Source organism: Alexandromys fortis, unplaced genomic scaffold, assembly GCF_014885135.2.
Source record: "Alexandromys fortis isolate MF-2015 unplaced genomic scaffold, M_Fortis_MF-2015_v1.1 scaffold_88, whole genome shotgun sequence".
Classification (NCBI taxonomy): domain Eukaryota; kingdom Metazoa; phylum Chordata; class Mammalia; order Rodentia; family Cricetidae; genus Alexandromys; species Alexandromys fortis.
In genome coordinates, this window is record NW_026067961.1 from 5441264 (window position 1) to 5452910 (window position 11647).

Consider the following 11647-nt stretch of genomic DNA (forward strand, 5'->3'; position numbering starts at 1 on the left):
CTTGGCTACCTAGAGAAACCCTGTTTCAGAAAACCAAAACACTGCACACCGCATGTACCTCCAGAGCTGAACTGTGCCACCTGAAGTACTACACATGGCCACTAGGGGAGTCCTGGTACTTTCCTGGAACCCAGACCCTGAGAGACGGCTGTCACGTGGGAAAACCCACCTCAGCCTCTGTCTTGGGGGCAGTCTCCAGCCTCGGCCAATCCTGACTAGGTGGAAGCTTCACAGACTTGCGAATAGGATGCGGTTTGTGGACATCCAAAGCTGATAACAAACTAAAAAGACCTGCACGAGTAGGGACCAAGTCGGAGCACAAGCTTCCAACCGGCTTAGGTTCCAACACTCTGGGCTACTTAGTGCCTTGTCATCTCAGCATGCAGCTGGGTCTCTGCTTCCATCTTCCCACCTTCGAGATGGGGTGTGACGTTTTCTCAAAAGACTGGTGTAAGAATTAGAATGATGCTGGGTTGTGGTGGTGCACACCTTTAATCCCAGCATTTAGGAGGCAGAGGCAAGCCAGTCTTCCTGAGTTTGAAAGCAGCCTGGTCTACAGAGCGAGTTTCAGGACAGCCAGGGCTGTTGTGCAAAGAAACCCCGTCTTGAAAAACAAGACAACAAAAGGAAGTAGAATGGACAGTGATGAACCAAGAGGCAGAAGGACTGGAAACTCAAGGTCATTCTTGGCTACGCAGTTTGAGGCTAGCCTAGGCTACACGAGACTCTAAACAACAACAAAAAAATGATGACAGCAATAGAAAATAAGAAGGAGCAAGTTTTGGGTTCTCATCAGGAGCACTTTGTGCATAGCTTTTGTTTTTGTTTTCAGGAAAGTGTCTCTCTGTGTAGCTCTGGCTGTCCTGGAATTTGTTCCGTAGACCAGGCTGGCCTTGAACTCAGAGATAAACCTGCCTCTGCCTCCCAAGTGCTGGGATTAAAAGCAGGTGCCACCACCACCCAGTTTATATTAATTCTTTATAGTTCCCTTTTACATGGGGACCAGGAACCAAGTCTTTTCTCACGTGGAAATGCGGGGCCTCCCTTATAATGTCTACCTTCCTCCTCATCCTGAATGCAGAACATAGCAGAGGAAGACTTCATCCAAAGAGGGTAGAGAAGAGGGACGTGAGCCGGGCAATGGTGGGCACGCCTTTAATCCCAGCACTCGGGAGGCAGAGGCAGGCGGATCTCTGTGAGTTCGAGACCAGCCTGGTCTACAAGAGCTAGTTCCAGGACAGGCTCCAAAGCCACAGAGAAACCCTGTCTCGAAAAACCAAAAAATAAAAAAAATAAAAAAAAAAAGAGGGACATGGCTACCAGCCCTGCCTACTGCCAGGTCCAGGCCACCTCAAGAGGGAGCAGAGAGCAGAAGCCTGGAAAGGAAATAGATCCCACCTGCTTGACAGGCTTGAGACGGGCTGGTGGGTATGGATGCATGGGGGTCACGGGGACACGAGGCTCTCGACCTTGGGAACTGCCTGGGCAGCAGGGCTCCATGGGAAGAGGGACAATAAGAGTGGCTAGGCCAGGAGGGCCCAGGCAGCTGGCGTTTAGATGTGCTTGTCTTGAGCGCTCTCTTAAATGTCTGGAGGCTGCTGGCGAGACCGAAGCAAGTGGCAAAGGGGAAGGTGGGTGCTGCTAGGCACAGCTTGGAGGGCTTGGGAGCAGCGTGATCCCAATGCCATGAGGCCTCAGTGTAGCGAGCTGCGTGGTGTCACACCTGATGGAGATGTATAATCAACTCCTGAGATGGCTAAGGCCTGACCTATGTTATGATCACGCAATGATTATCAGCTGCCTGCATATGCGTGAACCTATGGGCAGTGCCCACCTGGCAGTTCGGGGTTGGCAGCCCATGCCTACTTAAGGGCTGGGAGAGGCTTGCCTGGGGAGAGGGAGAGAAGAGAGAGAGAGAGAGAGAGAGAGAGAGAGAGAGAGAGAGAGAGAGAGAGAGAGAGAGAGGAGAGAGAGAGGAAGGAAAGAGGAGGGAGAGAGGGGAAGAAATAGAAAGTGAATAAAGTCCTGGAATAAACTGCAGTGAGAAGAGCTCCGGTGGTCGCGTCATCCTTGCGGGTCAAGGGTGGACGTGACACCTCAGGGCTCCCAGGCAGGGGAAGGCCTGTGAGGAAGGTCCCCAGAAAGAAGCCTGGCTTCTTGGCTTGTAATGGAACAAACAAGGTGAACAGATTTCATGACCGGAAGCAAGCCTGACTAGGGAACTGTACCCTCACCATCTCCTTCAGGGCACCCGAGTCCCTTTCCCACCTGAGGTCTCAGGCTGATTATGTCTTCAGAGTGTAAAGCCGGCAGACTAGGGCTACCTGAGCTCTGGCAGGACGGAGGATCCTGAAGTCACAAGTCACGGGAGTCTCTCAGTCTGCCGAGAACCTACAGAGCCGAGCTTATGTCTGGAAGGCTGTCCCTTCCTCTGTTTCTTCCTCTGGATGACGTCCCTTCCACAGCTCCAGCAGAGTCTGGGCCCCCTGAACCTCCTGGTAGACACAGCTCAGGAACGAGAATCTCAGGCCCAACTGCTCAGCTGCCTGTTCTCCAAGTACTGAGATGGATCCAGAAACAGCAACCCTGCCCTGCCCCCACCCACTGCGCACTCACAGGCCTAGAACAAAAACACCCCACAAATAGAAATCAAAGTCTGAGGAGAGAGCGAGGAGCCCTGACCCCGCCGTGGGAAAAGCTGGGCAACTCTGGCTGGGCATGAACTTCTCTGGTCTGTTCTGGAAACAGGACAGCTGTGTGGCACTGAGGTCGAAGTCAGATGCAAGACTGAGGCACAGGTGTGGTATGTGGTCCCCAAATAAAGCCCTTCACCGCAGGGCCTTGCCTAACCCCACTGCATGCCCATAGTCAGACTAGGGCTACCCCCAAATCCCTTTCCTATAAGGCTGGGTGTGTGTGTTATGTGTGCACATACGTGTGTGTATGTGTGTGCTGCCACAGTCACCCAGGAACTTCTGCACTCCGTATAGGGCTGTGGCGTGCGGGGGTGGGGTGGGGGTGCACTGCCACAGTTACCTGGGAACTTCTGCACCCCTGCTCTGGCCTCCACTTCCTGTTTTTTTCTCCCCCAACGAATTTTGCCCCTAGTGCTTTCACCAAGGGACTGGGGTAGAGGTGAAGGCCACTGGGGAGGAAGCCTAGGGGTCCCAGGAACCGAGATGGGCCAGAGGGGTGGGCTTTGGGGTAGAGCAGAAGCTGTCAGGAGGCATCTGGGTGCCCCTCCGTGGCCTCTCACTGAAGCTCCTGATTCAGGAGCTGAGCACTGCACCAGGCTCTTCCCTGGAGACACAAAGGGCCGAGAGACCACTGTGAAAAGCTGGTACAAGGCAAGGGAGCTGGCTCAGCTGGTAAATTACTTGCGACAAAAGCATGAGGATCTGATTTCTGTACCCTGCGTTCACGTAAAAAGCTGGGTACAAGTCGAGCAGTGGTGGCGCACGCCTTTAATCCCAGCACTTAGGAGGCAGAGGCCAGCCTGGTCTACAGATCAAGTGTCAGGACAGGCTCCAAGGCTATGCTACCTTTGAAACCCTGTTCCAAACAAAGAAAGCTGGGTACAGTGGGCATCAGAGACTCCAGTGCTGGGGAGGCCGGGACAGAGCCTCGAGGCTCAATGTTGGCCAGTATCACCAAATTGGTGAATTCCACATTCAAGGAGTGTCCCTGTCTCCAAAACTAAGGTGATGAGAGATAGGGGATGACACCAGAAATGAACATTAAATGTGTGTAACACACACACACACTTACACACAAAGACAACTCCAGCCTCCTTGCTGTCAGGGGTGAGCACTGGGCTCCATAATCACTGATGGTAAAATCTAGCTTGAAGAGCAACGGCTAGAGGTGGCCCCTTCTTCATATTCATTGACTACAACCCCTAACCAGCCCATTCAAAATTACAGCATTCATTCATTCATTCATTCATTCATTCATTCAGTGGCATCTCCGCACACTCTCTTCCAGTGTTGTCTGGGTGCCAGGCAGAGACCAGGTGACTAAGGAGCCCATCCTGGTCCATGGAGACCCCTGTCTCTAGAGAGCAACTGAGCCAGCACCCAGACTGATTTACTGCAAAACAAGTCACAGCCAGGGACAAAGTGGGGGCCCTCTGGGCAAGGGGTCGACTGAGTAACATCTATTGGGGGCCTGATTCCCCTGAGTACCCAGTTGCAGAGAGGGGTGCTCCAGACAAAGGGAGCAGCAATTCAAAGGCCAGAGTACACAACAAGTCTGGGAAGACCTGGACCTTCAAGTCCCCATCAGCATCAGGGGCAGGCAGGGCGGAGTGAGTAGGAGGGGACTCTGGGAGGCTGGCTGTGTGACCCCATCTCACATCAACCTTCTTCTCATCCCGCAGCCTCAGTCTACACCCCAGGCTACGATCAGAAACCAGCCTGAAGCTGGAGCAGGGACGGGAACCTTATAGTAGGCTCCTTTGGATGCCCACCACAGACCCCAGTGTTTCTGGAAGAGTGGGGGTAAAAAGCCAAGTGTCCATGTCCTCTCTTTAGGTTCTGCTGGCTTGTTGGAGCAGCTCTGAGAACTCTGGGAAATGTTCCATTGCTCTTTCTGACTTGTAATGAAGGACTAGAGGTGAGGTCAGGGGAGGGTTTACCCAAAGACCACTCTCTGGTCTTGTTTTGAATTCCAATGACCAACTGAGAACACTGCCCTCTTGTGATAGTGTTTGCCCAGCACACAGGAAGCCTGAAATGCTAGCGCTCCAGAGGCACAGAGGCAGGAGGATCAGACGTTCAAGGTCCTCCTTAGCTCTGTAATAAGTTTGGGTCAGTCTATGATACCTGAGACCCTGTCTCAAAGCAAACACCACCAAATACCTTGCTGTCCTCTTGAGTATTTGTGTGGGAGTGGCTCTGAAATCTAGGCCGTCTTCCCTTCTCAGTAGGGGTGGGGGCAGGGCTGAAAGTCTCTATCATCACAAGGCTACTTAGTTCCCTTTGGCAGCCAGCCCCATCCTGAGATTGTCCAGCAGCCCTCCGCTACCCACAGAAAGATGCCACTACAGAATGTCCCAGGATGCTAGGAGCCAACTGCAGGAGACTGGACAAAGGTCAAATGTGCCTGTCACAGGAGTACAGGTACAGGCTGCTCTCGTGACACCAAGAGGCCAAACCCTGCCCCACTGAGACCGAAGAGCCTTCAACACCGGCCCCCACTTGCCACACCTGCCCAGCTGACTTATCCTGGGTCCCTCACCCTGGTCCCAAGTCCACTTTTCTGGGAAGGACTTGATGGATTGCCCTCACTGGAGTCAGGCCTGACTTCATTCTGGCCCAGTCAGTTCTGGCCGTGAGTCAAGTTTGTCTGCTGGAAGCCTAGCCTCTTGGTTACATGGGGAAGAGTTGCCTGAAACGGGGCCAGGCTAACAGGCTAGAAGCTAATGTGTCCTTGTGAGTTCATTCTGTTCTGGCCCTGCCCAACACACACATATACAACACTCAGACACACACACAGACATGTAAACATATATATTCAATGTACACATATACACAATACAACACATATACACACAAAGACAACCCACAGAGACACATAACACACTGACAGACATATACACACAACACATGAACAAACACAATACACTCATAGAGACACATACACCATACACAACACACACAGAAGCACACATACACAACACAAACAGACAAATACACAGAAAGAAGAAACATACCAACAGGCAGACACACACGCATATAACAAACACACATACACACAAACACAACAACACACAAGTAGGCACATACACACACAGGGCACACACATATATAACACAAACATGTACACACACACAAACACAACAGCACATAAGTAGGCACGGACATACACAGCAGTTCCAGGGAGCCCAACACCTATGGCAAAACACCAATACACATTAAAAAAAGAATGACCCAGCTAGGTGGTGGTAGTGCACGCCTTTAATCCCAGCACTTGGGAAGCAGAGACAGGTAGATCTCTGAGTTTGAAACCAGCCTGGTCTACAGAGGGTGAATGGGAAGTCCTTCTATCTATGTGTTGCTTTTATTGGTTAATGAATAAATCTGTTTCAGCCAGTGGCTTAGCAGAATAGAGCTAAGCGGGGAAAACTAAGCTGCATGCTGGGAGAAAGAAAGCAGAGTCAGGAGACACAATGTAGCCACCTGCAGGAGACAGACACACCAGAACCTTGCCACAGTAAGCCAGTAAGCCACAGCCACATGGTGATACACAGATTAATAGAAATGGGTTAATTTAAGATGTAAGCATTAGCCAGAAATACGCTTAAACTATTGGCCAAACAGTGATTTAGATAATACAGTTTCTGAGTGATTATTTCAAGTCTGGGCAGCTGGGAATGTTGAGTTCCAGGATAGCCAGGGCTACACAGAGAAACCCTGTCTCAAGAAAAACCAAAATAGATAGATGGATGATAGATAGATAGATAGATAGATAGATAGATGTCTCTAATAAGTAGTTTGGTTTGGTTTTGTGGTGGGGGGGTAGTTGAGACAGGGTTTCTCTGGGTAGCATTGGCTGTTCTGGAACTCACTTTGTAGACTGGGCTGGCCTCGAACTCACAGAGATCCACCTGACTCTACCTCCCGAGTGCTGGGAATAAAGGCATGTGCTACCACTGCCTGACTTAATAGTTTTATATTATTTTGTAATCGGTATTTTATATGTAAGGGTGTTTTGCTTGAGTACCATGTGTGTGCCTTGGTGCTTGTGGGGGCTGGAAGAAGGTGCTGGATCTCCTCCATCTGGAGTCACAGACAATTGTGAGCCACCATGCGGCTGCTGGTGATTGAACCTATGTCCTCTGGAAAAACGGATAGTACTCTTAACCACTGAGCCACCTCTCTAGCCCCTCCTTTCCTTTTTTAAGACATCCCCATTCCTGTTGCCCTTGTTAACCTAGTTGTGCTCTACCACAGAATTAGCCATGGCTCCGTGTGACGGCCACCCTCGTCCAACAAGGATGACGCAACCACCGGAGCTCTTCTCACTGCAGTTTATTCCAGGACTTTATTCACTTTCTCTCTCTCTTCCCCTCTCTCTCTTCTCTTTCTCTCTCTCTCCTTCCTCTCTCTCCTCGGGCAAACCTCTCCCAGCCCTTAAGTAGGCATGGGCTGCCAACCCCGAACTGCCAGGTGGGCACTGCCCATAGGTTCATGCTTATGCAGGCAGCTGATAATCATTGCGTGATCATAGCATAGGTCAGGCCTTAGCCATCTCAGGACTTGATTATACATCTCCATCAGGTGTGACACCACGCAGCTCGCTACATCTCCGGGTCAGACATGAGGTGGTGGAGTAATAGTTAATGATGGTGTCCAAGGCGCCATTGCAGGCCTACCCTCTCCACCTGTACCTCCCTCCCCTGTGTCTGCTGCCCGTCCATGAAGACGGCTCCCCAGGACCCCACACCTTATGAACAACCAGTCACTTTAACTGCATACCAAACTTGGTTTATAGATTAAGACGTGGAAGCGGGGTGGAAAGCTGTTCTCTGATGTTAGCCGTAAGCTGTCGCCTGTGTTTACGTTGCCGGTCAACTCCACAACTCTCTTGCCAGCAAGCATGGCATCTCCAGGTCCCTCCCACTGAGAAGGTAGCCACTCTGTGACTCTCCCCAGCTCTGCCCGAGAGTTCCTTGTTCAGGCTTTTCTCCTAGGGCTGTAATTGCCACAGCAATCTGCAGCCTGGCACTGGGGCTTTGGCAGAGTCACGTCCCTGAGGATGAGATGTCACAGCTTCCATTACCAGACGTGGCTTCTCAGATCTTGGCCTATCAGAAAACTCTAGTGGATTACCTCAAATTTCTTTGGTAGGTTTTTTTGTTGTTGTTGTTGTTATGTATACAGGGCAATAGCCAAATATGGTGAAGCACACCTTTAAGCCCAGCACTCCGGAGACAGAGGAAGGCGGATCTCTGAGTTCGAGGCCAGCCTGGCCTACAGAGTGAGTTCTGTGCTGTACAGTGAGTACCGTCCTGGCTACTGAGGTCAGGACCATCTCTCCAGCCCTGTTTCTGCAGTTCTTATTTGGAGTCCTGCCAGTTGTCTGTACCAACGCCTTGAAATCCTGTCTTTTAACCTTTAGCCTTACCATGGGCCAGGCCCTGGGGTGTGGGCTTCCTAGCAGGGGAGTAGAGTTAAGGCCTTTTGCAGCTCAAGGGTAGGATGAGGAAATCGTGTTCCGGATGAGGGTGGAAGGGTTTTTTCTTTCGTTTCTTGGAAAATGACTTCCCCACCCATTGCCTGCCTGCATGCAGCTGCCAGAAGGCATCAGATCCATTTACAGGGACCAGTGGTCAATCATTTGGCTCTATGGCTCTCGCCATTCCTCTAAGGAAAAGAAATCTGTTCCCTTGCCAGGTGCAGTGAACCAACTTACACACAGGATGTGGCTTCTGCCATGTAGCAAACATGTAGGTATTTGACACCCTTGGTAGTCTCTGACTATAGGGAAAAAATAACTCTCCTTTACAAAATTAAAAATATGGCACTTGGGATATAGCCCAGGCTAGCTTAAAACTCTCCCCTAAAATTTATTTTTATTACATCCATTTATATTATTTTATATGGGAGAACACCTGCTTGCTATGAGCCATCTGACCGGCCCTGGTCTGGAATTCTTCATCCTCCTGCCTCAGCATCTCTCCCAAGTATTGGGTAGGGTAGCACTACACTTGCTTGACTTTTTAAAATTTGTTTAATCATTGTGGTGCAAGAGATGAAAGCCAGGGTCATGGACATGCTGGGTAATCACCTTAAGGCAGTGCTGCCGCCCAGGGCCCTGGGCATGCTGGGTAATCACTGGACCGCAGAGCTATATCCCACTCCTCTTTTTGCTTTTCCTGAACAGACAGTATAAAATTGAAGCTTGTCTTACAGCACCTGGGAAGGCTGGTGGACGTTAAATCAGAGCCTGCATATCTTGCTGTTAAGTTGTTTAATGGTTGTCCCAACCTGTAAGTCCCAAGAGACCAACGAGCTGATGATCTGTTACCATGTAGCATGAATAGCCAGCCTCCAAGACAAGAACAGAATTCTTCGCTGCCCCTTGCCTGGTCTCAAATAAACTAATTTCCTATTTTTCTCCGACAAACTTTTCCTGTAACACCCCACCTCTGACACTAATATCCAGATCGTTGGTTCCGGACAGTAGTAATCAAGGCAGAGCTTCTTCTGGGCTGAACTATATTCTGTTCAGGTGGACACTCCACTCCAGCCCCTGGCATCCACATACCCACAGCGGGGAATGTTCGGGTGGCAGCTCCACTCCAAGCCCCCTCCCCTGGAGTTGTCTCAGTCCAGACTCTGCCCCCAAGAAACTCTGCACAGAGGGTATTTCTGTGTTCTTTCCTTTATTTTCCTTCCTCCCTCCCTGTCTCCCTGTTTCTCTCTTTTTTTCTTGAAGACAGAGTTTCTCTGTGTAGCTCAGGCTGTCCTGGAACTCGCTCTGTACATCAGCCTGGCCTCAAACTCACAGAGATCCGCCTGCCTCTGCCTCTGTGTTGTGATGAAAGGCGTGTGCCACCACCGCCCAGCTTAGATGTTCAGTTTCTGCTCTGACTTACAAATAACGTACTTTATTTATTGTGCGGCTCACTGCTCACGCTGTTCTAGGCTTTGGCCACTGGAAGCTTCTCTATTCTGTCTCCTCCCCATCCTTGACCCTACTCACAGCCCCCTGCTGCCTCCACACTCCAGCTTGCTGCCCTGGGGGCCTTCTCAGAGCCTGGGCTGCTGTAGACTTAAACACCCTCATGACCCCCACCTTACTGAGGCTGTGGTTTTGCTCAAAGGTTTCTGACCTCTGAGCTGGCGTGAGGGTTCAGCAGGTAAAGACCCTCCCACCAGGCTTGATGACCGCAGTTTGATCCTCAGGCCCCACGTGGTGGAGGGAAAGAATTGGCTCCGGTAAAGCTGTCCTTTGGCCTCCACACACGCACTGCGGTGCTGATAAGCATATTAATCCAATAAAATAGATAGCCAGGTATGGTGACACATGTCTTTAAGTCCAGCTCTTGTTCTGTGTGTGGTGGGAAGGGGGGGCGGGATGCAGGCAAATCTGTCAGTTCAAAGCTAGCTTGAGCTACACAGAGAGAATTTTTTTTTAAAAAGTTTTAAGGGTGGTTTTGCTGCTGTTGTTTTTTGGTTTCTTTTGTTTTTTTAAAGCCCTGACCTCAGAGGGCCCTCCTGGTCTCCTTGGCTTACAGTCAGACACTGTATCTTTTTAGTCTGCAGGACATCCTTTGGTGCAAAGAGTTGGTGTTACAGATCCTGGGTCAGTCCTAGGGTATGAAGGTAGAAGTCTCCTGATTCTGGAACCCCACATCAGCCTCTTACCCCACCCCACAGGTCCCCCCCACTCCTGGACTAGGAAAACTGCTACCACATCTTTTGAAACTAACTATTGATGCCTGGCTTCAGGACCAAGAGCCAAGCCATGGATTTAGCCTGCACTTGCTGGTCCTAGTACAGTTTCAGTCCCCCAGCCAGAGATGGGGAAAACTAAGGCTGAAGTGCCTTCCCCAAGGTCACAGAGTGGTGGCTGGGATTTGAACCTGGTGGCCTGGGACTCCGGAGCGTGTGTTGGTGTTTTGTTTTGTTTTATGTTGTGTTGTTTTCACCATAGCGAGGATTGAACTGGTGTGGGATGGGGCTGAGCACGTCAGGGCAAACACTCTACCACTAAGCTATGTCCCCGGTTCCCACCCTTTTTTTTTTTTTTTAATTTTTTTTTTTTCGAGACAGGGTTTCTCTGCAGCTTTGGAGCCTGTCCTGGAACTAGCCCTTGTAGACCAGGCTGGTCTCGAACTCACAGAGATCCGCCTGCCTCTGTCTCCCGAGTGCTGGGATTAAAGGCGTGCGCCACCACCGCCCAGCCCCACCCTTTCTTCATTTGTATTTCAAGACAGTGTCTGCCTAAATTGCCCAAGCTGGCCTTGAGCTCATTCTGTAGCCCAAACTGGCTTCGAGCTTGTAATCCTCCTGCCTCAGCCTCTCAAGTAGCCAGTATGGTAGACCTGCACCACGGGGCTTGTTTGAAACCTGCTAACCGAATCTGCAGATGTATCAACCACCTGACATTGCCACCATTAAAAAGAACCGAATTCTAGAGTGGAACTGCCCAATCCTGTAAGGTCCAAAGACAGTTCTAGAATGGCTAAGATGATGATAATTACTCGAAAACACATTCTGGGGAAACTGTTACCACATCTTTTGAGACGGTTTCAAATGCTTCACAAATAGAAAAATGTTTGTAAATATTTGTGTATGTTGGGGGCACACACATGCCATGTCACACGTGTGGAGGTCAGACAACAACCTCGGATGTCTGTCACCGTCTTTCATCTCATTTTGAGACAGTCTTTTGTGTAGCGAGCTGCATGGAATCACACCTGATGGAGATGTATAATCAACTCCTGAGATGGCTAAGGCCTGACCTATGCTATGATCACGCAATGATTATCAGCTGCCTGCATATGCGTGAACCTATGGGCAGTGCCCACCTGGCAGTTCGGGGTTGGCAGCCCATGCCTACTTAAGGGCTGGGAGAGGTTTGCCGAGAGAGAGAGAGAGAGAGAGAGAGAGAGAGAGAGAGAGAGAGAGAGAGAGAG